The following is a 25064-nucleotide window of genomic DNA, read 5'->3' as shown; positions in this document are numbered from 1 at the left end:
AAGTTTAATTGTAATCATTACATTATGGTAAATAATGAAATTTAACACTATATGCTAATTTTTTGAGAAGGACCTGTATATTCTTTTGGTAGAGGTACAGGGCAGAGCACTTTGTCACCAAACAAAAATTGCCCAATAAATGTTATGCATAACAATCAGAGGATATGCAAAATTATGTAAATAGGCAAGTTTACATGCCTGTGCACACGTTGCAGATTTGTCGTTTTTTTTTCTGTGCAGATTTGCGACAAAACACAAAGTGATATCAGCAAAGTGAATGAGAATCCAGGAGACTTGTGCACACGTTGCTTATTTGCAGATTTGGTGTGGATATAAACCTGCAGTGTGACAACTCATTCAGCGTTTTAGGTGCAGATTTCACCCATACTAATGAGTGGAGAAATTCTGCGCCAAAAATGCAAGTAAAATCCACATAAAAAACAGGCGTATCATATGCTGCGTTTTTTCCTGGCAAGAGATGCAGAAATGTTGCAGAAATTTCTGCACTAAAAAACTTAATGTGTGCAAAGAACCTTTATCTTATAGTGATGTCACTGGTGGAATAAAGGAGCCGAGAAGAACCCCGGTGTTCAAGAGGAAAGGAGATCAACAGTCTAAAATATGGTGGATTTAAAGGAAATCTGTCAGGATTTCACACGCTATTAATATGCGCATGTTTCTTTGGCAAAGAGAAGTCCTGTAATACCATTACATGACCTATTCCTCCATTACTGAGAAATCAGCGTTTGAATTGGTTTGGTAGATCTGAAGCCTCTGTCACTCCAGCTCTGTTCCCTGCCCAGCGCTGCCTCCTTCTGCTTGACTGACAGCTCCTTTGCCTGAAGCCACGCTGCACAGAGGCTGTCAGTCAAGCAGGAGGAGGTGTTCCTGGGCAGAGAATAGATCTGGAGTGACAGAGGCTTCAGATCTACCAAATCCATTTGCATAACAATTCAAACGCTGATTTCTCAGTATTGCATTTTTTTCAGTGTTTTTGTTTTAAAGCAAATTTTCAGTACCAGTAAAGTCGAGGAGATTTCAGAAATCTCATGCACACACATTGGTTTTATTGTCCTGACTGATTTGGAAAACTGCTGCGTTTTTGTAAACTGCAGCATGTCCGTGCTTTCAGGGTTTTTTTTTACCATATTTGCAGCATTTTTTCACCCATCAGAAACAAAGAATGGGTTTGTGCAAACACAGGTATCAGTATTTTTGGCTGAGCACTCCTCTCAGCTGTCCAAGTGTCTGTTCACACAATGTTATTCAATAGGGCTGTCTAGATGACTGTTTTATTATACGGACCGAATATCCGTGAGAAAAAAAATCTGTAGTGTGCATGATTGTCACCTATTCAAATGTATAGGTGTGCAAAAACAATTGGATCCCATGTGGATCAATCGTATAGCATCCAAATTTTATGGATACATTGCCACGATTAACATGGAAAACTGTTTTTTGGTCAATGCAGGCAAGTAAAAAAACAACTGGTATAAGAGTGTCTTATGGATTGTTTACAGATGACATACATATGAAAAATTATCAATTTTTTCTTTATGAAAATCAGACCATGTCTTATACCCTAATGTGAACTTAGCCTAAAGCGGTTTTCATTAGTGCTGAACCCTGTCTGCCCTATAAATTTATAGCCCTTGGTAAATCTAAACTTGATATAGTAATTTTCATGTATGGGTTGCGCCTTGTCATGGCAGATGGGCACACGCAAACTGGCCAAATGTTGCACCAAATTCTAGAAGTATCGTCTACACAGCAGTAATGCAGCCTAAACATAAACCAGAATTTACTGATAGGCAAGAATTATTGACAGCGTTATCCTTCCTTACACCAAGCCTCTTAGAGGTATAAATAAGAGTTATGGGTTCCTTGGAAGTGGCAAAATTCTTCGAAGCTTCCCATGTGGTAATTGGTTTTGGAATCATTGATTTAATACATATTTTAGTTTACAATATATTATTACAACTTATTTCCATAGTGGAATCCATAAAATAGTTTCTTATATGGAAGTAAAACCTTGCCGGTATCAGGAGCTACTGGGGAGCTCCAGCATCCCAGCCCACTTCAGAGAAGGGTTTACAAGCTCAATAGAAAAGAGCTTGTAAACACTGCTCATGCTAGGCCATCAGTGCAGCCAATGAGCTGGAAACAATACAAAATAGAATTAGGATTATAGGGGAGTGGGGTAAATTTCAATAAGTAAAACGCAAAGCTGCTTGATTTTACAAGTGATACCCAACTATGCCTATTTAGGAAGATTGGAACAACCCTTTCAATATAATTCTTCTTTTAAGAGGGCCGAGATTCTAGAATTGTATGGGGCTGATTCATCAAAGCTTTTACACCAGAAAAGTGTTGAAAAGTGTTTTAAAAAGTTGTCAAATTTTTGCACAATGGGATGATGCACAAAAACTTTTTCATTTTTAAATGGACTCTACCAAAATGGGCAAAGCCGGGCGAGACAGGGGAGTGACCACGTACGCCCATTAAATTTAATCATCAAAACTGATGGCATTTTGCACGACAGAAAGGCAAATGGAGGTGCAAACCACTTCGAAGAAGTGTCAAATTCATTAAGGGGTGTGCGCTATGCCAGTTTTAATAAATCGACCCCAAAATGTTTTAATTGCTTAGACTCTTTCCAAGCGTCTATGAACAAGCTGAAATAAATCAGCAAAAATTCTAGCTCTTACTTGGTCTTTTGGGAAGAGCATATGTGACGCCCCAGGGTCCTGGTCGTCACAGTGGCATTGCTTTCCTCACAGGGAGAGTGATGTCACGCTTGGAAGCGATGAAAGATCTCTTTTATCATGTAATCACATACACACAACATGTTCATACTCCAGGCCTGAAGGGGGAGCTCTGAACCCGGATTAAGGGGAACTTCCCTATATTCTGGGCTGGAGGGAAAGGAAGTCAGTCAGTCTGTCAGTGGACAGAGAAGAGAGAAGTCAGACCTGTCAGAAAGACTGAAGGGGCTGTGTAGCCAGAGTTGCTGCAGCTCCTGGAGAAAGAGAATACAGAAGGAAAAGACAGTTTGTAGAAAGTGTGCAGGAGAGTGAAGCACAGGAGACAGGGGAGGACAGCTGTGACTGGGCTACCTCCCTGGAGAGCTCAGATACTGGTAGCCAGATGACCGAGGTTGTGTCAGACTCTAGGAGGCACAGCAGAAACCGGCAGGACAGCTGGATTATAAATCACCTGTCTGCCTTAATACCCAGGAGGCACAGTGGCACATAGAGCCCGGGTCGTGATAGAGACCCTATAAAAAGGCTCAAGTCACCTGTCATACGGGTTTCTGTCCTAACCTTTATGGAGGACAGAGAAAACTGTGAGGACCTTATCAGAAGCCATTGGCAGTAAGGGACTACGACACCGCCGCACTTTGAAGAAGGCTTTCATCTCCCCCTGGTAAAGGGGACTCTGGATTCGCTTCCAAGCCGGCCGGACCCTGCCTGTACCTGTGATCTGGTGCCCTGGACTGCGGTTGCCTGAAGCCTACAGTAAACCAGGTAAAGTGAATGCAAACCTGTGTCCTCCGTTCTTTACTGCACCATTCACCATCTTCATCTACACACGGGAGCCCTAGGGACCTACTTCACCTGTGGGAAGTTATACCATCTAGCTGCCATACCATCACCCCAGAGGACCCCTACTGACCGAATACCACAGGTGGCGTCACGAACAAACTTTATTCTCAAAACCCCTTTAAAGACCATCCTTTTAACATGGGCGCCCAGGGCCAAGGATCGGGTCACCGCCACCGTGACATCCCCCTTTGAGCCTACCGGACCCAGTACCGAGTACCCCACAGCCCTGGCGGGCGACTCACAAGCTTCTGAGGAACCCCAGAGTGCTGGGAAACAATCGATTCGATAGTGGCTCAAAAATTGTAAGTGCATAGGAAAGCATCTATAAGGAACTAGCGATACGGACACAATGAGTGGTTTTAAAATATTTGTGTGTTGCTTCTGGATTCTTAGGAGATTACATATTTCTTCTTGCCAGCAATTGTTCATATGGTAAACATTTCTAATGTATTATTGAATAAAAATCCACTTCCTATTTGTAATACCATAGAAATTCATCTGAGAATTCTGGAATAAATGTATGCTAAACGTATCTAGAGTCACAGACACCTTCATGTAGTCATTGGGTTCACCATTCTGCACTGTCCCATACATCATGTAACACTGGCAGGAATAAGATCATGTCTATGTTATAATAAATGTAACCATTTCAATAATTGGATTAATACATTTCCAATTTAGTTGTCACTAATTAACAAAGTTTGAAAAGCAAGAATCACACCGTGACTGGTTAGATACAGATCGGGCACCAAATATCATTTTTATTTTTGACTGACAGATAAACCTTTTCTGCAAAGGTGACTTGAAGGAACAGTAAGGGGAAGCTTGGTGGATTAGGAAGGAAATAAAAGTTCCAAGGGTTCAGATAGGACACAGAAGAAGAGACGGTGAAAAGTCTTGGGAAGCACACAGAAGAGAGCATGATATAATGAGGGACAAAGATGTAAGACGCCAAATAAGGGGAGGTGAATTATGTAGGTTGCTCTGAATTTAATGGGAAGCCAACAAAGGAACTGAAGCAGAAGGGAGGTAGAGTCTGAACTCTTAAAATGTGGTAATTCGAGCTGCACAGATGGCGAGGGAGAAAAAAAATTGAAAAAATTTAACTGGACAATTTAATTTTGGAAAAAGATGTAACTTTTTAGCGAAAATCTGCTGGTTAAGTTGCTTTGTTTGAATATGGCATGAAATACCGACTACGAAGTATATAAATTATGATGTATTATTACAGCTAATTATTAGCACCCTATAGAAAATAGGATTACACAATTGCAAAGGAAAAAGGTGACACAGTCCTTACGGTTAACACTCTGATCACTGCCGATTTTTCTGAGAAGCCTGTAACCACATTAGGGGCCATCCTCAATGCTTTTTCTGACGAAAAAAAAGCTTTGAAAAGTCTCAATTTTTTGCGCAACGTGCAACACCCCCCCTCACCAAGGCACGTCTAATCCAACACACCCCCTCATCAAGACCAGCGAGAGAATCACTGATTTTGATGAATTGCCCCCAGTGTATTGCCATAGTCTTCGCTCACTAGGCCACCTTAAAGAGGTATTCTCAATTTATGCGGAGATGGTATACCCACGGGACCGGGACGTAGCTGATCCCTTCTTTCTGTCTGGTGCAGCACTGCTGTTAGTGGAGAGGTGGCCATGTATACCTAGAGATCTTCATCGATTACTAGGAGATTGCACTACTTTTTGGCAAATTTTGTGGAAGGCAATGTACAGAGTTGCCCATGTATGACCACTTCTCCACTGACGGGAGTTGGTATTTATGCCATAGCCTCTGGACATGCTATAATTGTCTAAGGAAAATATCCCATTATACATGGCTTTAACATGTTTGTCTACTGTTATAAAAATAAATCACACCATTGTGGATCACTGAGCTCAATATTTTGTGCCTTCTGCCACCATGTCCATCCCTTTCTCAACTAACCTCAATGCATTATTGAAGGGATCATACAATCAGTCGCATATTTGAGTCCCATTCTTTGGACTGATGATCGAGCAAATAGTGTAAAATTCAAAAAATGTTCTTGATTAAAAAAAAAAAAAAAACTAAGTACAAAATCTGCATGTTCCCTTAGAAAAGGTTTAAAAACATACAAAATAGTTGATATTCAGAACCTAAGATAAAAACCAAATGAGCAAATACCCTGTAGTAAGTATATTAATAAATAGTAATAGTACATGTAAATAACGTGTGATACTTAGTTTACAGTTTTGATTAACAAAAGGTGTTCCTAAATTGTTGATATTTTCATTTCTGTACCAAGAACTCAAAAATAACTTATCTCTCCAGATCAGATATAACATGTAAAAAAATTGAAAAAATGGCAAAGACACTGAGTCTAATGGCTACGCGCATTGAAGACGTGACGTGACTGCTGCAGCCAATCACTAAAGACTGAAGCAGCGGCAGTGAGGCATCGATGGACCAGTGAAGACTGAGTAACAGATTAGTTTGTTGTTTTTTTTTCAGTTTGAAATACACAACAACAAACAGAGAGGACAACTCGTTTAAATGGAGACAATTTTGGAGCTGACATTTTTGAAAATCTCTAGACGCATTTTGATGTTTTCTATGCTATGCACTATAGATTGATACGTGCTCTTGTTCCGCATTGCAGCAGTAGTCGTGAAGGGTTTTGCACTGTATCTTAACACTCAAAAGTGCACTAGGCGGTATATAAGATGGCGGTGTCATGGGTCATCCCAAGTGCCTCCTCATGTCCTCTGTAGCATCTCAGAAAAGGAAGAGACTTGCGTGCCTGTAGGGGTTGGTAGGTAGCTAGCCGTGGGGGCAAGTGAACATTTGCAATTAAAGTGCATTATCTTAATTCCTGGATAGCCCCCGGCAGAATAAAATAAGCTCCAGCCTGAGCAGCAGTCACGTGGGATTTGTCCCAGGTGGAGGAGACTGGCCACTTTCACATTAGGTTTGGCACAATAGAGGGGAGCACACACACTTATACCTGTTTGTGAAGCTGTAGGAGCTGGGCCCAGTCTGACCAGAGGAGTCTGGAGGCTGATGCCTAAGTGGGGAGAGGATGCCATGTTAGAGACGGCTAATAAACAAGCCTGAGTGTGATGGACTCAATAGAATGCAAGTGTACGTAAAATGCTAGAAAAGGCTCCTGCGGGATACTGCAGCGAGGTGTGAGCTGCACTTCTAAGACAGTGACACAGACAGTTGCAGAGTTATGCAGGTCTGAGCAGATTGTTAGCAGGACCTTACAAGTGTCATCAAAAAGTCAACTGTTTCGCCTCGGTAAAAGACACGACTGTGGACCTGCTAGCTCGTTACCTAATAAGATTGTGTACCTCCAAGCTTGATGATGAGCAGTGATCACCCCACCAGCCATGTGTTATGCAGTGATCTCCCTACCTGCCATGTTATGCAGTGATCACCCCACCTGCCATGTGTCATGCAGTGAACACCCCACCCACCATTGTCATGCAATGATCACCCCACCTGTCATGCAGTGATCACCCTGCCTGCCATGTATTATGCAGTGATCACCCACCTGCCATGTTATGCAGTGATCACCCACCTGTCATGTGTCATGCAGTGATCACCCCACCTGCCATGTGTTATGCAGTGATCACCCCACCTGCCATGTTATGCAGTGATCACCCCACCTGCCATGTGTCATGCAGTGAACACCCCACCCACCATGTGTCATGCAGTGATCACCCTGCCTGCCATGTATTATGCAGTGATCACCCACCTGCCGTGTGTTATGCAGTGATCACCCACCCGCCATGTGTTATGCAGTGATCACCCACCCGCCATGTCTTATGCAGTGATCACCCACCCGCCATGTCTTATGCAGTGATCACCCACCCGCCATGTCTTATACAGTGATCACCCCACCTGCCATGTGTTAGCAGTGATCACCCCACCTGCCATGTATTATGCAGTGATCACCCCACCTGCCATGTGTTATGCTGTGATCACCCCTCCTGCCATGTGTTAGCAGTGATCACCCACCTGCCATGTGTTAGCAGTGATCACCCCACCTGCCATGTATTATGCAGTGATCACCCCACCTGCCATGTGTTATGCTGTGATCACCCCACCTGACATTTGTTAGCAGTGATCACCCCACCTGCCATGTGTTATGCAGTGATCACCCCACCAGCCATGTGTTATGCAGTGATCTCCCCACCTGCCATGTTATGCAGTGATCACCCACCTGTCATGTGTCATGCAGTGATCACCCCACCTGCCATGTGTTATGCAGTGATCACCCCACCTGCCATGTTATGCAGTGATCACCCCACCTGCCATGTGTCATGCAGTGAACACCCCACCCACCATGTGTCATGCAATGATCACCCCACCTGTCATGCAGTGATCACCCTGCCTGCCATGTATTATGCAGTGATCACCCACCTGCCATGTCTTATACAGTGATTACCCCACTTGCCATGTCTTACACAGTGATCACCCCACCTTCCATGTGTTAGCAGTGATCACCCCACCTGCCATGTATTATGCAGTGATCACCCCACCTGCCATGTGTTATGCTGTGATCACCCCTCCTGCCATGTGTTAGCAGTGATCACCCCACCTGCCATGTGTTAGCAGTGATCACCCCACCTGCCATGTATTATGCAGTGATCTCCCCACCTGCCATGTTATGCAGTGATCACGCCACCTGCCATGTTATGCAGTGATCACCCACCTGTCATGTGTCATGCAGTGATCACCCCACCTGCCATGTGTTATGCAGTGATCACCCCACCTGCCATGTTATGCAGTGATCACCCCACCTGCCATGTGTCATGCAATGATCACCCCACCTGCCATGTGTTATGCTGTGATCACCCCTCCTGCCATGTGTTAGCAGTGATCACCCCACCTGCCATGTGTTAGCAGTGATCACCCCACCTGCCATGTGTTAGCAGTGAACACCCCACCCACCATGTGTCATGCAATGATCACCCCACCTGTCATGCAGTGATCACCCTGCCTGCCATGTATTATGCAGTGATCACCCACCTGCCATGTCTTATACAGTGATTACCCCACTTGCCAAGTCTTATACAGTGATCACCCCACCTGCCATGTGTTAGCAGTGATCACCCCACCTGCCATGTATTATGCAGTGATCACCCCACCTGCCATGTGTTATGCTGTGATCACCCCTCCTGCCATGTGTTAGCAGTGATCACCCCACCTGCCATGTGTTAGCAGTGATCACCCCACCTGCCATGTGTTAGCAGTGATCACCCCACCTGCCATGTATTATGCAGTGATCACCCCACCTGCCATGTGTTATGCTGTGATCACCCCACCTGACATTTGTTAGCAGTGATCACCCCACCTGCCATGTGTTATGCAGTGATCACCCCACCTGCCATGTGTTAGCAGTGATTACCCCACCTGCCATGTGTTAGCAGTGATCACCCCACATGCCATGTATTATGCCGTGATCACCCCACCTGCCATGTGTTATGCAGTGATCTCCCACCTGCCATGTGTTAGCAGTGATCCCCCACCTGCCATGTGTTAGCTGTGATCACCCAACCTCCCATGTGTTATGCAGTGATCACCCACCTGCCATGTGTTATGCAGTGATCACCCACCTGCCATGTGTTAGCAGTGATCACCCCACCTGCCATGTTATGCAGTGATCACCCCACCTGCCATGTTATGCAGTGATCACCCCACCTGCCATGTGTTATGCAGTGATCACCCCACCTGCCATGTGTTAGCAGTGATTACCCCACCTGCCATGTATTATGCAGTGATCACCCCACCTGCCATGTGTTAGCAGTGATCACCCCACCTGCCATGTTATGCAGTGATCACCCCACCTGCCATGTTATGCAGTGATCACCCCACCTGCCATGTGTTATGCAGTGATCACCCCACCTGCCATGTGTTATGCAGTGATCACCCCACCTGCCATGTGTTAGCAGTGATTACCCCACCTGCCATGTATTATGCAGTGATCACCCCACCTGACATTTGTTAGCAGTGATCACCCCACCTGCCATGTGTTATGCAGTGATCACCCCACCTGCCATGTATTATGCAGTGATCACCCCACCTGCCATGTGTTAGCAGTGATCACCCCACCTGCCATGTTATGCAGTGATCACCCCACCTGCCATGTTATGCAGTGATCACCCCACCTGCCATGTGTTATGCAGTGATCACCCCACCTGCCATGTGTTAGCAGTGATTACCCCACCTGCCATGTATTATGCAGTGATCACCCCACCTGACATTTGTTAGCAGTGATCACCCCACCTGCCATGTGTTATGCAGTGATCACCCCACCTGCCATGTGTTAGCAGTGATTACCCCACCTGCCATGTGTTAGCAGTGATCACCCCACATGCCATGTATTATGCAGTGATCACCCCACCTGCCATGTGTTATGCAGTGATCCCCCACCTGCCATGTGTTAGCAGTGATCACCCCACCTGCCATGTATTATGCAGTGATCACCCCACCTGCCATGTGTTATGCAGTGATCCCCCACCTGCCATGTGTTAGCAGTGATCACCCCACCTGCCATGTATTATGCAGTGATCACCCCACCTGCCATGTGTTAGCAGTGATCACCCCACCTGCCATGTATTATGCAGTGATCACCCCACCTGCCATGTGTTATGCAGTGATCTCCCACCTGCCATGTGTTAGCAGTGATCCCCCACCTGCCATGTGTTAGCTGTGATCACCCAACCTCCCATGTGTTATGCAGTGATCACCCACCTGCCATGTGTTATGCAGTGATCACCCACCTGCCATGTGTTAGCAGTGATCACCCCACCTGCCATGTTATGCAGTGATCACCCCACCTGCCATGTTATGCAGTGATCACCCCACCTGCCATGTGTTATGCAGTGATCACCCAGCCGCCATCTGTTATGCAGTGATCACCCCACCTGCCATGTGTTATGCAGTGATCACCCACCTGCCATGTGTTAGCAGTGATCACCCCACCTGCCATGTTATGCAGTGATCACCCCACCTGCCATGTATTATGCAGTGATCACCCACCTGCCATGTGTTAGCAGTGATCACCCCACCTGCCATGTGTTATGCAGTGATCACCCACCTGCCATGTGTTATGCAGAGATCACCCACCTGCCATGTTATGCAGTGATCACCCCACCTGCCATGTGTTAGCAGTGATCACCCCACCTGCCATGTATTATGCAGTGATCACCCACCTGCCATGTGTTAGCAGTGATCACCCCACCTGCCATGTTATGCAGTGATCACCCCACCTGCCATGTTATGCAGTGATCACCCCACCTGCCATGTGTTATGCAGTGATCACCCAGCCGCCATCTGTTATGCAGTGATCACCCCACCTGCCATGTGTTATGCAGTGATCACCCACCTGCCATGTGTTAGCAGTGATCACCCCACCTGCCATGTTATGCAGTGATCACCCCACCTGCCATGTTATGCAGTGATCACCCCACCTGCCATGTATTATGCAGTGATCACCCACCTGCCATGTGTTAGCAGTGATCACCCCACCTGCCATGTGTTATGCAGTGATCACCCACCTGCCATGTGTTATGCAGTGATCACCCACCTGCCATGTTATGCAGTGATCACCCCACCTGCCATGTGTTAGCAGTGATCACCCCACCTGCCATGTATTATGCAGTGATCACCCCACCTGCCATGTGTTATGCAATGATCACCCACCTGCCATGTGTTACGCAGTGATCACCCACCTGCCACGTGTTATGCAGTGATCACCCACCTGCCATGTTTTAGCAGTGATCACCCCACCCGCCATGTCTTATGCAGTGATCACCCCACCTGCCATGTGTTAAGCAGTGATCACCCACCCGCCATGTGTTATGCAGTGATCACCCACCCGCCATGTGTTATGCAGTGATCACCCACCTACCATGTGTTCTGCAGTCATCACCCACCTGCCATTTGTCATGCAGTGATCACCCACCTGCCATGTGTTATGCAGTGATCACCCCACCCGCCATGTGTTCTGCAGTGATCACCCACCTGCCATGTGTTATGCAGTGATTACCCCACCCGCCATGTGTTATGCAGTGATCACCCACTTGCCATGTGTTATGCAGTGATCACCCACCCGCCATGTGTTATGCAGTGATCACCCACCTGCCATGTATTAGCAGTGATCACCCCACCCACCATGTCTTATGCAGTGATCACCCCACCTGCCATGTGTTATGCAGTGATCACCCACCCGCCATGTCTTATGCAGTGATCACCCCACCCGCCATGTCTTATGCAGTGAGCACCCACCCGCCATGTGTTGTGCAGTGATCCCCCACCTGCCATGTCTTATGCAGTGATCACCCACCCGCCATGTGTTCTGCAGTGATCACCCACCCACTATGTCTTATGCAGTGATCACCCACCCGCCATGTGTTCTGCAGTGATCACCCACCTGCCATGTCTTATGCAGTGATCACCCACCCGCCAGGTGATGAAGGTTGGCAACCAGATTCAAACTAAGATTTTTCGCAAGACCACAGCTACAAATAACGTCCTTCATTATTCAAGCTTTCACCCTCAGCACTTACGGAATAATCTCCCGAAAGGCCAATTTTTGAGGGTAAGGCGTAATTGCAGTTCAGATTTAGATTTTCGGGAGGGGGCACATGATCTTAGCACTCGTCTGTCAAAAAGAGGGTACCCGCGAAAGACCATAGCACGTGCTTTTGAGCATTCACGGAAGAGCAATAGACTGAGTCTTTTGGAGCCAAAAGCTCCTAAAGGTATGCCAACTATTAATCTAATTACGGCATATAACAATCAGTGGCAGGATGTCTACAATATCCTGGGTAAGCACTGGGGGATATTGCTGAATGAGAACAAATTGAGGCCTTTCCTATCAGATAGACCGAGGATTATTGCCAGGAGGGCCAGGAATCTCAAAGATGTTCTTACCACCAGCCTTTTTAAAAGGCCAACTGTGAGATTGGGATCAGGAAACAGGATGAAGGGAACTTTCCCGTGTGGTAATTGCAATGTTTGCCCTTACATGGCTGCCACTAATTCTTTAACCCTGCCGATTTTTCCAGGAGAACTGAAAGCGAGGAGATATTCCAACTGCAGGTCAAGGAATTTGGTCTATGTGTTGATCTGTTCATGTCCGAAGCTATACGTTGGACAGACAACCCAAGAAGTAAGACGGAGGGTCCAACAACATATGTCGAACATTGCAAATGCTAAGGCGGACATTGCTAAAGCCAAAACCGTCTCATCTGTTGCATCCCATTTCATGGAATTCCACAACAGCAGGCATCAGGGTATGCGGATTATGGTTGTCGACCAAATTCTGGGCAACATTAGTGGGGGGGATTTAACCAAGGAACTCCTACGACGAGAGTCACGTTGGATCTATGACCTAAAGAGTACATCGCCAAATGGACTAAATGAAGAACTTTTATTCACTGGCTTCTATGCTTAATATATGATTTGGAGTGGGATTTGATCTAGGGATCCTTGGCGTGTGGCATTTAGCACAATGTAACACATTGCATTGTTTGTTGCGCATTTAGTATGGTTGGTATATATCTAGTGGGTTCAGTCTATATCACAGTACCATATGGCATCTGGCGTTTTCAGGGCTCTGGTTCATGTATGTACATCTGTGCCTATATTTATGGGTCTTGTTCGGATCTCTTTTTCACTATCTTTATTGTTGGTTCGCTATTGATACGGTCTTTACAGGGCAACTTTTTAACAGGATTTTGATACACTATATAAATATTATGTATATCACAGTACCTTATAGTATCAAGCTTATTGTCCTTTTTGTGTGCCTCCTGGGCCTCAATTTATTTATTTATTCATTTGTTTCTTTAATATGTTTAGGCCACCTTTCGAGTTGGTCTTGGGGTTACAGTACATTTTGTGGCCACGTATATTTATGCGGATAAACGTATACTTGCGGCTATGTGTGCACGTATTCAATTGCCATTTATGCGTTTTACAAGTTCTCCGTCAATATATATATATGGGCAAACGCTTTATAGGGTCGGTTGCTCTGTTGCCATATTATGTGATCAGCCCAATTTCGTACTTTGTTTTCTGTATATAGACAGTTTTGCTAACATCTTCTGTATATACATATGACTGCACTGCATCTCGTATTCTGTGTATAGATAGTTCTGTATACACTTTTTGTGTATCTATATTGCTATAGTTGACCTTTAATTAATAAATATATGTGATATCTGTGGTATTCATGTGGATTAACACGTATATTCTTTATGATTATACTGCGCCTTCTTCATTCCCCTGGTGACGCTGCATGTGTCAAAAGGTTTTTAATAGTCTGGACAAGAGTGTGGCTGTTCGTGGCAACAGCTGGGCTACCACTGGTGGAGTTATGTCTGCGCCGTATTTACTTGTTCCCCTGTTCCTTTATGTACATGCGTGGATTTGGTTAAAATGCAGCTATATTTAAAACAGCAGCTGTCTAGCATGACGATCGTGCTGCTGAGTTGGGTGCCGTGTTTCTTTGGGACCGTCGTTGTAACAGGTGTGCGCTCTTTCTTGTATTATCTACTTAGCGCGCAGGCGCACTCATGTATGGAATCAGGTCGCCGAGGATTAGCTACAGGCGCACTTGTGGTTTGTGCGCATGCGCGGGTCTGGCCATCACACAACTTTATTAGCAAAACGCCGCTACTCAGGATTAACATTATGGCCGCGACCATCTTGCTCCATGTGCTTCTCTGCTGCCGCCTCCAAACAGGTGAACACCATCTATTTTATTATGATCTGGTATATATTTCTGCTCAGCATTTCACACAGTATGCTATTTTTTCCCTGAGGAAGCCGCCACAGCTGCGGCGATACGTGTGGGTTGCACCCCACAGCCCTCTCCCTCTCTCTTATTTCTTTCCCTCATTAGCCTGCATATGACCCTGGTTTTTCACGCGTATATGGATCTCTTTAGGTGTAGGTACATGCTCAATTCCGACATGCATGAGATTACCATGTCTAGCATGTTTTCAATCTGTGTGTAATAAGCCTTTTTCAGCAGCCGCCTAGGCATGGATTGTTACATGCCAGTTAGCATTTTTTCTTGATTTATAAAATATTTTTTTAGGACTATATGGTACTGTGATATCAGTAGATCTATGCGTATGTATGCACTGCACTTTTTCAGCTGAGGTTTGAGAGTATTACATGGACAATGTTTTTCTGTATTGTTTACATTGTATATGGATACATGACCGTGTTTTAGGTCATTACGCTTTATATATATCTCTGTCTTTTGGGAGGGGATAGGGTTGTGGGTCGTCATTTTCCCTATATTAGGATATGACTGCTGTGTTCTTCTGTGTTATATTTTGCACTTTTAAATGTTTTTAGCCTTGTTTTTTGTGTGGTATATTGTTGTTATGTTTATCAATAAAAACTTTGTATTTTTTGATATTTGTTTGAGGTGCTCCCATTTTTGTGGACATCTTTTCTTTTCCTTGGTCTTATCGTAGTTTTTCGAGTCCTTGGTGAGCCCCAATATTTATTTATATACTTAGTGGTGCCCTCCGCCTCTTTAAATTTCATTGTCTCATGCAGTGATCACCCACCCGCCATGTGTTATGCAGTGATCACCCACCCGCCATGTGTTATGTAGTGATCACCCACCCGCCATGTGTTATGTAGTGATCACCCACCCGCCATGTGTTATGCAGTGATCACCCACCCGCCATGTGTTATGTAGTGATCACCCACCCGCCATGTCTTATGCAGTGATCAACCACCAGCCATGTCTTATGCAGTGATCACCCACCCGCTATGTCTTATGCAGTGATCACCCACCTGCCATGTGTTATGCAGTGATCACCCACCTGCCATGTCTTATGCAGTGATCACCCACCTGCCATGTGTTATGCAGTGATCACCCACCCACTGTCTTATGCAGTGATCACCCACCTGCCATGTGTTATGCAGTGATCACCCACCTGCCATGTGTTATGCAGTGATCACCCACCTGCCATGTGTTATGCAGTGATCACCCACCCGCCGTGTGTTATGCAGTGATCACCCACCCGCCATGTGTTATGCAGTGATCACCCACCCGCCATGTCTTATGCAGTGATCACCCACCCGCCATGTCTTATGCAGTGATCACCCACCCGCCATGTCTTATGCAGTGATCACCCACCCGCCATGTCTTATGCAGTGATCACCCCACCCGCCATGTCTTATGCAGTGATCACCCACCCGCCATGTATTATGCAGTGATCACCCACCTGCCATGTGTTATGCAGTGATCACCCACCCGCCATGTCTTATGCAGTGATCACCCACCCGCCATGTATTATGCAGTGATCACCCACCTGCCATGTGTTATGCAGGGATCACCCACCCGCTATGTATTATGCAGTGATCACCCACCTGCCATGTATTATGCAATGATCACCCCACCCGCTATGTATTATGCAGTGATCACCCACCTGCCATGTATTATGCAGTGATCACCCACCTGCCATGTATTATGCAGTGATCACCCACCTGCCATGTATTATGCAGTGATCACACACCTGCCATGTATTATGCAGTGATCACACACCTGCCATGTATTATGCAGTGATCACCCACCTGCCATGTATTATGCAGTGATCACCCCACCTGCCATGTGTTATGCAGTGATCACCCACCCGCCATGTGTTATGCAGTGATCACCCACCCGCCATGTCTTATGCAGGGATCACCCACCCGCTATGTATTATGCAGTGATCACCCACCTGCCATGTATTATGCAGTGATCACCCACCTGCCATGTATTATGCAGTGATCACCCACCCGCTATGTATTATGCAGTGATCACCCACCTGCCATGTATTATGCAGTGATCACCCACCTGCCATGTGTTATGCAGTGATCACCCACCCGCCATGTCTTATGCAGGGATCACCCACCCGCTATGTATTATGCAGTGATCACCCACCTGCCATGTATTATGCAGTGATCACCCACCTGCCATGTATTATGCAGTGATCACCCACCTGCCATGTATTATGCAGTGATCACCCACCTGCCATGTATTATGCAGTGATCACCCACCTGCCATGTATTATGCAGTGATCACCCACCTGCCATGTATTATGCAGTGATCACCCACCTGCCATGTCTTATGCAGTGATCACCCACCTGCCATGTAGTATGCAGGGATCACCCACCTGCCATGTATTATGCAGTGATCACACACCTGTCATGTGTTATGCAGTGATCACCCACCTGCCATGTATTATGCAGTGATCACCCACCTGCCATGTATTATGCAGTGATCACACACCTGTCATGTGTTATGCAGTGATCACCCACCTGCCATGTAGTATGCAGGGATCACCCACCTGCCATGTATTATGCAGTGATCACACACCTGTCATGTATTATGCAGTGATCACCCACCTGCCATGTATTATGCAGTGATCACCCACCCGCCATGTATTATGCAGTGATCACCCACTATGTCTTATGCAGTGATCACCCACCCGCTATGTATTATGCAGGGATCACCCACCCACTATGTCTTATGCAGTGATCACCCACCCACTATGTATTATGCAGTGATCACCCACCCGCTATGTATTATGCAGTGATCACCCACCTGCCATGTATTATGCAGTGATCACCCACCTGCCATGTAGTATGCAGGGATCACCCACCTGCCATGTATTATGCAGTGATCACCCACCTGTCATGTGTTATGCAGTGATCACCCACCTGCCATGTATTATGCAATGATCACCCCACCCACTATGTCTTATGCAGTGATCACCCACCTGCGTTGTCTCATGCAGTGATCGCATCTCACACTTTCACAGTGTCAGAAAAAGTAGATAAATGTGATAGTGGGATACTAGTGAGAAGCGCAGTAATAGGGAGGAGGTTTTTTTTAAGTAATCCCATTGAATGAATAACCCTGCAGTCTCGCTTTTCCCCAGGCTGACAACAGAGAACACTAGACTGCTTTGAATAAAAAAGACAACAGGGAGAAGCGGTGATTTGTCATCAGCAGGAGGCCGGGCAGCTCCGCTCCGTGTCATGTCACCAGCAGAGTCAGCGGCGCGCACGCCGCCTGTGCGAGTCAGGAAGCAGCATGTGCAGTCACCTGACCTCCAACCCTCCCTACCAACCAATAGGACGCAGGCGTTGTGTGTCGTCACTCGCGTCGCCCCGCCCTTTCCGTCTCTGGGACGCCGGCTGCTGCCGAACGTGACTGGGAGATCCGTCAGGCCCCGCGCCCGTTCCTCAGCGACAGTTCCCCGGGACAGACACGTGTTGTGGAGGTGAGCCGCCGGGCTCGTCACCGAGCTGTCAGTGCTGGGACTGCGGCAGTCATTGCACGTGTGTGCTGTGCAGGCAGCTGCCGCCCTTCATTCCATAGGAAATAAACCAGTGCTGCCATCATTGTCCCCATTGCATTTCACAGTCCCAGCTGCTGCAGAACCTCTTAGTGGCTGCATGTCCTATTGATGCCTTCATAGCCCTGCCTCTGCCATGCACATACCCATAGCAGTGCTCTGCATGCAGTCGTGGCTCCGGTGGCCGCACTATATTGCCAGCACCGTGGTCTCCCCGGGGTCCGGCTCTCGTGGCCTCCGCCTGTGGTTGTGCCGGCCACACTTGCTGTAATTCTTGCATTGATACAGAAAAAACCTCTAAAAATGGATAATAATCCTAAAAAAACCCTCACCCTGAATGCTACAGGTGATCAATGTGTGTCCAAATGCAGTCTCTATTTGTGTGGCAAGTCCGTCTCCTGCAGCGATATGTACATCCATGTGACCCCTGCAGCCAATCGCTGGCCTCAGCAGTGTACATGACAGCATCGTGATTGGCTGCCGTGGTCATACATGACATCAGCTGTCCAGAGACCAACGCGGCGCCACCAAAACCATCCATCTTCTGAATAAGAGTGGAACACTACACGTTGGGCAGAGCTGAGCTGGTCAACTACGGGCAGAGGACCTGATCGGTGGTGGGGCCGGGTGTTGGACCCCCAGCCATGTGGGATTGATGACCTATCCTAAGGTTGCATTCACACATCGCAGTCACATAGCTTTTTTTAAAAAAAACAATATATATATATAAATTGTAGCAATAATTCTGCAGATTTATCATCGCAGCAAAAAAAAAAAAAAACACAAAAACCTGCATCATGTGAATGCAGCCTGAAGCTGGTCAGACACATTAGTAGCTGCCGGCCTAGCCTCTGTCATACACAGGAACACTCCGCCTGGCCAAGCCTCCTGTGTTGTTTGAGAGAGCCTCTGCCAGGTTCCTGCAGTTGGTAGACCCCCAGACATATTGGGTGAGGGTCCGGAGTCTGCAGGTTGGCCCACATAATGTGTATGGGGCTTCAGGACAGGTCACCAGTGTCGCACACTTGGACAGCGTGACTTTAGCACCTTCTCTAGCAGAACAGGCAATGTGCTCAGCACATCCTCCAGCCGCTCGTTGACCAGTATCTTCATTTTACTGTCGATTGAGAGAAACCTGTCAGTCACCCTCTGGAGGGCAACGGTGGGTGGTGAGAGGGTGCACGTCTGTGGATTCTGCTGCCATAACGGTCGCTCGCTGTAAGGTTGTCAGCCATATATCCTTTAAAAGGTTTTTTTCTCTGTCGCCCATGACGGCACCACGGAGAGAGGGGATCCGCCCACCAAGGACAGGAAACCTACAGATAAAAAGGCGGTACCACTCTCCCGCATCAGTTGGTTTCCTGTCCTTGATGGGAGAACTACGGACTTACCAAATCAACGTGGGATTCCGGGGCCAACCAGTCCGACTCAGGCAGCTGGGGTCCCTGTGCCTCGGCTGGGGTGGTTACCCGAAGCGCCACCGCTGGGGGCTAGTGGGCCTCTAGGGTGTGCGGGGGAGGTGACAAGGAGTTCGCGGTCACCTCCCCAGGTAAGATGCAGCTGCGGCAACATCCAGGGGGGTCCCTCTGTGGTTGCGGGAGGTGTGGCGCGGCCCTCCCTAGGAAGCGTCAGTCTGCACACTGTACCGCCACCTGGCGTGCAGAACCGCGCGTTTGGGGGCTGCATAGGACCGGGAGCCCCGGTCAGCAGCGCCATATCTGCACTCCCGGGCGCCATCTTGAAAGCACGGCGCATGCCCGGAAATCGCTGGTCTCGCGATGCGGCAGAGTGTTCTGCGCAGGCGCCGGCGGTCGATTGCCGCTCGGGTGCCCAGGATTGATCTGCGCAGACGCCGCCGAGCAGCTCGTCTGCGCAGGCGTCGGCGTTCGGCGCTCCTCGCCGCCGCTAGGAGCTACTGCGCAGGCGCAAAAAAAAAGAAGAAAAAAAGAGTGGCGGGAAATCTTTTAATGGGAGTAGTTACAATCTCCCAGTGGCTCTGCAGTATTGTCAGCAGGAGCCTCAGGAGCTACTAGTCGTCGCAGCACCAGCGCAGCGCGCATTATCAGGGCAGCGACCGCAGACCAGCAGCAGTATGAGCGACCCGGCATCACCTTTGCTAGAATCACCTCAACCTATAGCGTCGCTGCAGCAGCAGCAGCAAAAACGGCGACAACAGAAAGGATACCAGGACACCAGCAGTAAAGAACGCCAAAGGTCCCAACACAGTAAGGAGTCCAGTACGGCGTCGGGGGAAAAAGCCAGAGGCAGAGAAACCCCAACCGGGGAGGAAAAGCTTAGGTAAAACCAAGCATAAAATCTGTGCCATCTGTAGAGAAGATCTTCCACCCGCCTGGGAGAAGAGATTATGTAATACTTGCATACAGCAGACAGTATCTGAAAGTCTTCCCGGGTTTGCAGCCGATCTAAAAAACCTGATTAAGTAGCAAGTGGAAGACACCTTTAGATCCCTAAAAAGTGGAAAAAAATGGAGAAAGACCAGAAACAGGTCCCCGTCTCCGGCGTCAAAAACTGACAGCGATAGTGCGAGTTCAGTATCCTCTAACTCCTCATCTTCATCATCCTCTTCTTCCTCGGGGGGGGGGGGGGGGGCACAACTGTTTCCCACTAGAAGACACCGATGGCCTCATAAAAGCAGTGAGAAGTACTATGGGGTTAGTAGACTCCCACCCCAAAAAATCGGTGCAGGACATCATGTTTAGGGGTCTAGAACAAAAAAGAGAAGGGCTTTTCCGCTTAATGACGCAATAGCGGCTTTAATTAAAAAAGAATGGAAAAAACCAATGAAAAAGACTCTTTTAACTCCAAAAAGGAAATACCCCTTCGAGGATGAATCCTGCTCGTTTTGGGAGAAAGCTCCCAAGTTAGATGTAGCCATAGCTAAGGCTCCAAAGAAATTCGCCCTCCCGTTTGAAGATATGGGGGTCCTAAAAGACCCTATGGACAAGAAGGCGGACGCCTTCCTCAAAGGCTCCTGGGAGGCAGCAGGAGGAGGTCTAAAACCAGCAGTGGCAGCTGCATGTACATCCCGCTCCCTAATGATTTGGTTGAATCAACTAGAGGGTCAATTAAAAGGGAACTCTTCCCGGGACTCAATACTGAACACCTTACCAGTAATGAGGGGGGCTGCGGCTTTTCTGGCTGACGCCTCGGCCGAATCCATCAGATTGGCCGCCAGGTCAGCAGTGTTTGCTAATGCGGCCAGGCGCGCCCTCTGGCTTAAGAACTGGCCAGGCGACTTGCAAACAAAAACGAAATTGTGTACCATCCCCTGCGAAGGAGAATTTTTGTTCGGATCTACCTTAGACGACATCCTGGAAAAAGCAGGGGACAGCAAAAAGTCCTTTCCCTCCCTGAGTCTCCCCTCTTATCGGAAGCCCTTTCAGAACAAGAGGTTTTTCCGTAAGAACCCAGGGAGAGGCCAGGGGAAATGGGAGGATAAGAGGAACAAAAATAAGGGATTCATCTTCAACAAAAACCCCAACGATAGCAAGAAACCTTCGCAATGAAGGTTCGCCCCAGGTGGGGGGGGGGGGGAGACTATCTCTCTTTCTCCCAGCCTGGGAAAGGATTACCTCCAGTCAATGGACACTAAACATAATAGAATCAGGACTGAGGTTAACGTTCAAAAGATACCCTTGTCCCTCTTTTACGATGACATCTACAAGGTCTTCAGCAGAAGAGCAATTGGCACTAGAAAACGAAGTCATCGGGTTAGTAAAGAAGGGAGTACTCCTGGAGGTTCCCCCACAAGAAAGAGGGCAAGGGTACTATTCCCCTCTATTCCTGAGAAAAAAACCAGACTGTTCCTTCAGGACCATTATAAACCTGAAAAACCTAAACGATTACCTAGAGGTTCAAGCATTCAAGATGGAAACAATAAAGTCATCTATCAAAATGCTGTTTCCTCAATGCTTCATGGTGGTCCTAGACCTGAAGGACGCGTATTATCACGTCCCAATACACAAGGATCACCAGAGATTCCTCAGGATGGTTGTTCACATCAGGGGAGTCCTAAGTCCCTTCCAGTTCTCAGCTCTACCGTTTGGTCTAGCCATAGCCCCGAGGGTTTTCACAAAACTGAATGCGGAGGTAATGGCTCACCTCAGGGAAGAAAATACCTTGATTGTACCATATCTGGACGATTTTTTGGTGATAGGCTCCTCCCCCAACATTGCGAGAATCAGCTGGCAATAGTAATACATTCCTTAAAGGAATTGGGTTGGCTAATAAACATAAAAAAAATCCAGACTAGAGCCTTCTCAGGTCCAGGAGTACCTAGGTCTCACCCTAGATTCCAAAAAAATGGAATATCGGCTCCCGGGAACAAAATACAGAATCTAAAAAGTCTAGTATCGAGAATTCAATCTCTCCCCTCCATAACACTCCGCCAAGCCATGTCCCTCTTAGGCTCCATGACTTCTTGCATCCCCTCGGTCCAGTGGGCCCAGTTACATTCAAGAGATCTCCAATGGCAGATCTTGTCAGAGCAAATCCATCTAGGGGGGCATTTAGACGGGCGGTTAACACTATCTCCTCGCACCAATCACTCTCTAAGATGGTGGACATCGCAGAAAAATCTTTCCCAGGGAGTTCCATGGGTAATCCAAATCTCAAAGGTCCTGACTACGGACGCAAGTCCCACAGGGTGGGGGGCTCATCTGGGCGATCTAGTAGCCCAGGGTATTTGGTCTTCGACACTAGCAAACAAATCTTCCAATATGAAGGAACTTCTTGCGGTCAAATTTGCCCTTCAGGAATTCTTGGGGGTCCTTCACTCTCACCATGCAAGGGTGATGTCGGACAACCGGGTGGTGGTATCTTACCTAAATCACCAAGGGGGCACTCGTTCAAAAAACCTAATGGAAGTGACAAGGTCAATCCTACGAATAGCAGAGAGCAACCTTCTATCCCTGACAAGCTTGCACATAAAGGGAGTAGACAATTACAAAGCAGACTTCCTCAGTCGTTCCAGCCTAAAACAGGGAGAATGGGTACTAAATCAGGCGATATTTACCCAGATCACAGAAAAATGAGGCGTACCCAAAAAAGATCTCTTTGCAAGCCACCTAAACAGAAAAGTAGACTCCTTTTGCTCCCTATCCCTCCTGGGGAACCTGGTATTAGTGGACGCATTCCTGATGTCTTGGGGGCATCATCTGATCTATGCCTTCCCTCCTCTTATTCTGATTCCGGCAGTGCTGAGGAAGATTCGGGAGGACGGGGCGCTTGTCATCTTAATAGCCCCGTTCTGGCAGAAGAGACCTTGGTTCTCTTGGATGAGGAAAATGCCAATATCCGACCCATGGGTATTACCAGACCTCCAAGATCTACTGTCACAGGGCCCCGTCCATCATCCGCAAGTCAAGAATTTGCACTTGACAGCTTGGCTCTTGAAAGGAAACTATTAGAAAGCAGAGGGTTCTCTCCGGGGTTAATTTCAACTTTATTACAAAGTAGGAAGCCGGTTACAACGAAACAGTATGGAAAGATATGGAAAAAGTTTCTTTCTTCGTCAGGTGCGAAAATAGGGAAAGAAATTCCCCTTAATTCCATATTAGAGTTCCTACAAAATGGGTTGGAGATGGGTTTGGCCACTAGTACCCTAAAAGTTCACGTGGCAGCATTGGGAGCCCTATTTAATTTTGATTTAGCCTCAAATAGGTGGGTCTCCAGATTTATTAGAGCAGCTGGGAGATCGAGACCTCTTCCAGTAAAAGTTGTTCCTCAATGGGATTTAAACTTGGTCCTTAAAGCCCTGACTAGACCACCCTTTGAACCATTACATGAAACTTCAATAAAAAACCTGTCTCTCAAAACCGCCCTGTTGGTCGCCCTCACATCTGCCCGAGGGGTTAGTGACTTACAGGCTCTTTCAGCTAACCCCCCTTACACACAGTTATTAGAGGATAGGGTCATTTTAAAAATAGACCCAGCATATCTCCCGAAAGTGGCTTCCAAGTTTCACAGGTCTCAAGAGATATCTCTCCTCTCCTTCTGTCCCAACCATAAAAATAAGGAGGAACAAATATTGCATACACTAGATGTAAGAAGATGCCTCTTACAATACTTAGAAGTCACTAGACAGAGTAGGGAGGATCCCTCTCTGTTTGTGTGTTTCCAGGGTCCCCGGAAGGGGAAAAAAGCATCCAAAGCCACCATAGCAAGATGGATCACGGACGCCATCAGCCTTTCATACTCGGCAAGTGGAATGTCCGTTCCCGGGGAGGTCAAGGCTCACTCGACAAGGGCAGTGGCAACTTCTTGGGCGGAGAAGGCCGGAGCTTCTATTGACCAGATATGTAGAGCTGCTACCTGGTCCTCACCATCCACATTCTATAGGCACTATAGATTGGACCTAATCTCCTCTTCAGACCTTACTTTCGGTAAAAGGGTTCTGGAAGCGGTGGTCCCTCCCTGAATGTACTATCTATGCAAATCTCTCCATGGTGCCGTCATGGGCGACAGAGAAAAATATAGTTCTTACCGATAACGGTATTTCTGTGAGCCCATGACGGCACCCGTACATTCCCTCCCTTCACTTGTGGGTGCACACATCAACATAGTGCCATAGTCTATTCATAGTTTTTTAAAGTCACGCGGTATCTTGTTATGCTAAACAGTTAACACTAACAAATGTTTTAGTAGTCTCCCATCGTTCTCTATGTAAAACAACTGATGCGGGAGAGTGGTACCGCCTTTTTATCTGTAGGTTTCCTGTCCTTGGTGGGCGGATCCCCTCTCTCCGTGGTGCCGTCATGGGCTCAGAGACATACCGTTATCGGTAAGAACTATATTTTTTTCAAATCTAAGACTTTCATAAGTGGCTGCTCGGACAGTCCTGGAAATAGGGGGTCACGTCTAGTGATGAGCGAATATACTCGTTACTTGAGATTTCTCGAGCATGCTCGGGTGTCCGAGTATTTTTTAGTGCTCGGAAATTTATTTTTTCTTGCCGCAGCTGAATGATTTACATCTGTTAGCCAGCATAAGTACATGTGGGGGTTGCCTGGTTGCTAGGGAATCCTCCCATGTACTTATGCTGGCTACCAGACTTAATTATTCAGCTGCGGCG

At 47.2% G+C, this 25064-nt stretch overlaps 1 protein-coding gene across 1 annotated transcript in view; it reads left to right on the top strand.

Moving 5' to 3' along the window:
• The first annotated feature begins 17788 nt into the window (after nucleotides 1-17788).
• Nucleotides 17789-25064, top strand: part of OLA1 (Obg like ATPase 1) — a 216206-nt gene continuing 208930 nt past the window's right edge. The window contains exon 1 of the mRNA XM_069733169.1: nucleotides 17789-17896. The gene's annotated coding sequence lies outside the window, so the exon portion shown is untranslated. The remainder of the gene's footprint in view (nucleotides 17897-25064) is intronic.

This window comes from Ranitomeya imitator, chromosome 7, assembly GCF_032444005.1.
Source record: "Ranitomeya imitator isolate aRanImi1 chromosome 7, aRanImi1.pri, whole genome shotgun sequence".
Taxonomy (NCBI): Eukaryota; Metazoa; Chordata; class Amphibia; order Anura; family Dendrobatidae; genus Ranitomeya; species Ranitomeya imitator.
This window is presented reverse-complemented; position numbering and strand designations above follow the sequence as displayed.